Below are 6848 nucleotides of genomic sequence, written 5' to 3'. Positions count from 1 at the left end.
CTTCCTTGGTTACTATCCCATCCACAAAATATCTTTTTCCTCCTATGGTTCTTTCACTTTCTTGGGTTGAGTCCCACTCACGGGTTTTGTCAGCTAAGTCAAGTAAGAATTCTCATGTCTTTCCTTCATCTGTAAAGAATGTGAATCCCTCAGGGCATATAGACTCTATCATTTGTTTAGTTGGATAATCAATACCCTCATAAATTATTTGACATAAATTCCATAAGTCTAGGCCATGGTGAGGGCAATCTTAGAGTAAATCCTTGACTCTCTCCATAAGTTTAGAAAAGGACTCACTAGGCTTCTGCCTAAACTGAAGGATATCACTTCTAAGCTTATTGGTCATATGAGTTGGGAAAAACTTCTTAAGTAAGACAACTATGAACTGTTCCCATGAGGTTATGAAATTTTTGGGTAAACCATACAACCACTTCTTAGCTTAGTCTTTTAATGCAAAAGTGATAAACCTAAGCTTAACAACATCATCAAAAAGTTGTTGGATCTTAATTAGAACACATACCTCTTCAAATTTTCTTAGAAATAGGTATGCATCCTCAGAGGTCAACCCCTGGAAGTGGGGCAACATAGTGATGTATTGAGATTTGGGTCCAAAATTATTGCCCTAGGCTTGTGGTAGAACTATGCAAGAAGGTTGGGCTGTTCTAGTAGGGTAGAACCTATCTTTTAGAGATTTAGGTGAAGGGTTTTGATGTTGGTCTCCTATATTGAAAGGTTTCAAAGAGAGCAAATGTATAGGGTCATTACTAGTTGGATCTCTTCTTTCTAACCGATTCTTAGTATTACGTATCCACCTAACACTCATGCAACACAAAACTACCCACAACTAGAGTAAGACAAGCACAAAAGAATGGATAGTAAAACTTTTTTTTATTTTTTTTTTATTTTTTTTTTGGCTTTTTGGGAGTTTACAGGCAGGGATCCGGGGTTGCTCAGGTCAATTCCTGAGGTACTGCTACAGGGTAAAACCTATCTTTATCATACTGTGAGGCATGGCGACCTCCACCGATACAACTATTATTGCAAGTTGTTCTTCTCAGGAATTCAATAAAAGAAAAGGAAAAATATAAAACAAAGCAAACAAAGCACTCCGATTTACCAAAAGAAAGTGAAAAATAACATGCATGGAACTGTCTCCCCGACAACGGCGCTAAAAACTTGTTTGAGATTTTAAAATGTAACTGCAAGCGTACGGATCAGTGTAGCTATGGGTCAAACACAGGGAGAGCAGCCACTTTATTTATTTATTTTTTCTTTCTTTTAATAATACGAAAGTGAACAGATTAATGGTTGTGATCTAATTCTAATTACCATTCTAAACATATATATCTAAAATAACGTCCTAACCATTCGTCATCTAAAATTTAAATACGCAAGCCATGCAATTAAAATTTAATAAATAAATAGCTAAAAATAAACACCCCACACAATTAAAAAGCAATGAAGGAAAACAAATACTGAAATAAAAATAAAGTAAAAGAAAGGGGATAAGGCTAGAGAGAGACTCACAAGTAGGTTCTCTACTTAGCCCGAGGGATGCATCATAATATGAGCTTCCCTACTTGACCAGAGAGTCACTCTTACAAGGGTTACTCTACTTGGCTTTAGGGAAAGGGAGACAATTAAAATAAAAACAATAAATTGATGGTTCTATGGCTAGGAGGGCAAAGCCAACACATACACTAGCCATGAACCTTGGGGGAAAGGGATAGCAATAATGTAACGACTGAAATTAAAATCCTAAATTAAGAAAGAAAGGGTAGTCAGAAAAGGGAATGAGAGGGGGGAGAGAAGACTACTGAAGGAGCCTACTTACTTGAATCAATGCTTGAACTTGAAAAAAAAAATTGCTCCACGGCTCGTGATCTTGTCACCTAGATCTAAGCCTAGAACTATAACTTAAAAAATTATAACTCAATTGCATAAATCATAAACATAAAAGGGCTGAATAAAAATAAAAGAGTGATTGCATTAATTGAAATAAAAAAAAACTATTACAAAAGTGATTAAAGAAAAGATAAAGAAGAACTAAAACTAAAGAGAGAGCAAGAGAAAGAGAGAGCAACTAAAAAAAACTAGAAGAAGAATGAATTCCCTCTCCTCCTCTTACATGAGTTGTATTTATAGGGAATGGAGAGGTAGGGTAACAATTTTCTCTTTCCTAAAAGAGAGAAACCCACAATTGATTGTGAGATCTTTTGAGTCCAAAAGTGCTAAGATGGAGGAGAGAGAAGAGAGAAATAAATTTTGAGAAATTTCCTATAATTTTTTTGCCTATTTTCTTTCCTTTTTTTTCTAATTTTTTTTCTTCTTTTTCTCTCTCCTAGGGACGATTTTTTTCCTTCTTGCTTTATGTGATTTGGACAATCTTTTGGTGGATGATGATGTGGAGGAGAGAGAAGATTTGGACAATCTTTATTTCTCCCCTTTTTTTCTCTTTCCTTTTTTTTTCTTCTCTTCTTGCTTCCACGATTTTCCTTGCTTCTAATTTGATGTGGAAATCCCCTCCATGCCCTTAGTGCTTTAAGTGAGTGAAAAGCAGGAAATCTTCAACAAAATTCTCTAAAAAAAACAACCATGAGATTCAAACTTGAGACCTCTTGGTGAGCAATGGAATTTTGTACACCATAGCTCACCAACTACGCTAGGTAGTTGTTGTTACCAAAAACAAATCTTTAATCACTTAAGGATGTGGTCCATCGATCCTTGTTGGCATTTGAAGTATTCCTTGTACCTCTGGAACAGTTGCAAACGGGCTGGTTCTGCATCTCGGTTCAGTTCTGATCCATTATTCTTTTTCTGGCCCGAAAAGAATAATCATTTGTACGGGTGACCAAACGAAACGAATGTGTACTTTTAATTGAACATGTCCATCTTGCTCAGAATTTCATCCTCTTCATAACCATGAAAAGAAATAGGACCTCTTTATGTGTAAAATTGAAGATATAGCTCCCGACAGTCCTTAAGGCCTTGAAAATATAAACCTGCAAAAACAGAGTAAAACCCAAGGTAGCTCCATTCTAAATATGTAAAATGCATGTTTTACTACCCTAGATTTCACACATATATGTGCTCATCAACCAACTAGGGTTTTGATCGTTCGATCGACATATCTCCCAAACGGCTCGATGGAATTGGGATTTTATTGGCTTAGAATGATGCTGGGAACATCCCTTATAAACTTGATGGCATAAATCCCGATGATCAGGACCGAGCCGAAAAGCCCTAAAATGGGTGGACTATCCTGAACCACCACTAGAAATAGCCCATCAGATCCACTAGGTTTGCTTTCAGTGGCATATTTCCGGTGGACCACTGAGCCTTAGGAGCTCTCTGTCAGTTTCACCAAAAACAAGACTGATATTTCCGATGACATTACTGTCACTGATGGATTTTGTCTGTACCCTTTGGGGGTGATCCATGTGGATCCCTCCTGATATTTTTGACGTGTACCAATGTACGATTGTCCTTGTGTCTAGGACAATGAAGTGCACGAGCCTCAAGACCAAAACTCAATGGATTGATCAGTGGCCTTATCTGAACCCTAACACAAGCAGAGATCAACAAGGTGAGGGATGGTTGTTTAATTTTGGATTGTTTAATTATGATAGAATTGTTCACATGCGTAGATTTAATATGCTTAATTATATTGCTCATATGATGATAGTGATTATCATATGTTACATTCTTATGGATTTTATACGAACTATTTATTTATACATATGATGAGATCTGGTGTGGCCGAGGTGGTACCGATATCGTAATTCCCGTGTGTTTGGTTGTATGTGAGACGAAATCCGACATGGCCGAGGTGGTACCGGTGCCGTGATTGCCATGTGTATGTTGTATTCATGCATTGATTATGTGCATTAGAGTTAGTTGTAGTCATGGGTTGCACCTTGTGTCTCGTTGGTATCGTGTAACCCGAGACTACATTTGGAAATGGATACACTTCATGGCCGATGATTGGTACCGGTGTCGCGTAGTCCATACTCAACTATGATATGTACGCTATATTAGGTAAACGGTCTCGGGTTTCACTTTGTGGCCAAGGTCTAGCTGGTATTGTGTACCCGGGACTGTATTTGGAGATGGATTACACTTTGTGCCCGAGGTCTTGCAGGTATCGTGTAATTGATACTAACTGTATCACTATGAAGGCATGTAGCGTATATGTGGTTAGGTATCACTCCCTATGCTATAAACCCTTTCCAACAAGGGTTGAGGTGTCGGATAACCCATTGTGGTATGTTCAATGTGCCTTTCCGGAATGCCACACCCTCGGTACGATGTGATTATAGCCAGAGGCGGGAACATGTCCAACGTGGCCAATGTGTTACTAGTGCGGTGACCGCTAGGAGGGGGTTATCAGGGGTTTGTTGGGTGACCCAAGGACGCATATGGGGACCGACAGGCTTCTATTCACGACTAGGGTTTGTATCCTTGCGTAGTAGATGGCAGTTCTGGGACGAAGGATACAGCCTAATGCGTTATAGTAGCATTTACTAGACTTAGTTTGTATTGTGAGGTGAATAATAAATAAATGAACTTCATCACGAGCATCATGGACTATGTGTTTAATTTCTGCAATCATGCATCATAAGTTATTACTGCTATTGTCTTGCTTGGATGTGCTTGACCCCACCCCTCATTGAGCGAGTTGGAAAGCTCACCCCACGTATACACACTTTTTAGATGATGATGCAGGCACGGTCGTGCATGTGGCCAGTGACTTTTTCCTCCAGACCTGAGTACGGAGTGAGCAACTCGTGGATGCCGGAAGAGGAGGAGCATGGCCAGGACTGTTGTAATACCCCGCTTCTTGAACCCGGTCTGATTTTGCGGTTGAACCGGTTTAACCATGCAGGAACCGAGCCAGAGGAAATTAGAGCGGGTTCCTTATGGGCTATGATGGCACGGGTGACCTTAAACACCGGCTGGCCCGACAAGTCCGAGCCAGTGCCAGAAGAGACGGGAGTGCCCAAGCCGGGTACATGCACCTACCATAAGGCTATGTACGGATAAAGCAGGTATTATATCCGTATTTTAAGGTATATATGTATGCTACATCGTATGCCGGGGGTGGGGTTCGTGCCGAGGCCCGAACCCGGTCAAAATCCCAAGTTTTGGCCCTCAGGTGGGTAGGACAGGTGGGTACACCCACCCACTTGAGTGACCCATCCATGAGCACTGTTCACTTATTAGGAATTATATACAAAGCTTTATGATTTTCTCTTCTTTCCATTTATTACCCCCGTACGTTGGTGAGAAGAGTAAAGAGGAGAGAGAAAAAGAAAGGGAAGAAGAAGGGAAGGGAAGAGAAGGAAGAGGAAGAAAAGAGGGATTTTAGCGGCGCCGAAGCTCGATCTTCCCATTCCGGCGCCGGGAGAGTGATCTTCAACTCTAGATCTACAGTTAGAGGTAAGCAAAGTTGGGTTTTGTGAACATTCACCATATCCAAGCTTTAAAACCCTTGATTCGAGTATGGTTTCTTGAGATCTTGTAAAACCCCTTTGAAATGATGAATCTAAGGTTTAATAGATGATTCATGTGTTGATCTTGAAGGATTTGAAGAGATATTGACGAGGTGGAAAGAACATTGGGGGTTTGAAGTGATTTGGAGGGTTTGAAGTCGTTCTTGAGCAAAGAAGGTAAGATGGTTTTCCCTCACTTGAATCTAACCTAGATATAGGTTAGAACCATCCTATAGGACCTTGAAGGTGTGAAGAATGGGTGGGGAAAAGCTCCATTTGATTCCCCAAAGAATGGAGAAAATGGGGAAGAAACAGGGTGTTTCCCGCCAAGACCGGTGGGTACAACCGGTGGGCCCCTACCCGCCTGTGGGTACCCACCTGAGAAGGCAAGGGGGCCTTTGGGCCCAACCGGTGGGCTCTACCGGTGGGCCCAACCGGCGGGCTCCTACCCGCCGGTCCTAGCAGGGGTCCCTGGCCCAACCGGCGGGCCCCTACCCACCGGTTGGGACCGGTGGGCCAGACTACCCACCTGTCTGACCCACCCGTGTGGCCCCGAGGGTGATCCTTATGTCCGATTGGACCCAAATCGGACGTGTGACCTTCTTTTGACGTTCTAAACACGATTTTGACATCGGATTTCATTAATTTTGATCCTAAAATGGTGAAGTTCTAACCCCGCTCAATTATGTTAGGTTCACCAAATCCTACCCGATTCGCACCGGATCTCACCCATACCGAACGGGAATCATCGTACGCTACAAGTAAGTGGGGAGAGGACGTTTGGCCTTGTTTCAAGGCATTGTTTGGCATTCATTTAATTATATCTAATCTAGTCATGTCATCATGAATATGCTATGTAGATTTGTCATTCCACACATTGATGTGCATATGTGCTATGTTTACTTTCCAAATGCCATTTGAATGAGATGTTTATATGTTGAATGTGGACATCATGGTGCATAATGCATTGATAGACTAGATGTCGTAGTCGGCTTGGAAACAAATGCATTGGTGGCCCGTGGAATGGGACACGGAGGCACTATGCAGTCGTACTATTGTCATATAGGAGCATGCGGTATTAGGATTCTCACCATCCCGTGCTACGACCCTTCCCAATAGGGGTTAAGGTGTTGGGTTGCCATTTGGGGGGAAGCAGGGGTCGCGGTTGTCGGACACTGTGGCGGTTAGGTATTACGCCCGACGAGTCATGTAGGACAGTCGGCAACCCCGGTGGTACATTCAAGAGGGCCAATCGTACTGCTTTTAAATTGCTGGAGTCAGCACCTTTATTTTCAGTCATTTACATTTCTGTTGAGAGCCGGTGGGCGGCATTGTCTTTAGTTTTCCGAGTATTCA

At 41.7% G+C, this 6848-nt stretch overlaps 1 non-coding gene across 1 annotated transcript; it reads left to right on the top strand.

Moving 5' to 3' along the window:
- Nucleotides 1-230: 230 nt before the first annotated feature.
- Nucleotides 231-337, top strand: LOC122070929. The gene has a single exon (XR_006138017.1). It is a non-coding gene; the product is annotated as a small nucleolar RNA R71 (small nucleolar RNA).
- The last annotated feature ends 6511 nt before the right edge of the window (nucleotides 338-6848 follow it).

The sequence above is a fragment of the Macadamia integrifolia genome, unplaced genomic scaffold (assembly GCF_013358625.1).
Source record: "Macadamia integrifolia cultivar HAES 741 unplaced genomic scaffold, SCU_Mint_v3 scaffold_157A, whole genome shotgun sequence".
Lineage (NCBI taxonomy): Eukaryota > Viridiplantae > Streptophyta > Magnoliopsida > Proteales > Proteaceae > Macadamia > Macadamia integrifolia.
This window is presented reverse-complemented; position numbering and strand designations above follow the sequence as displayed.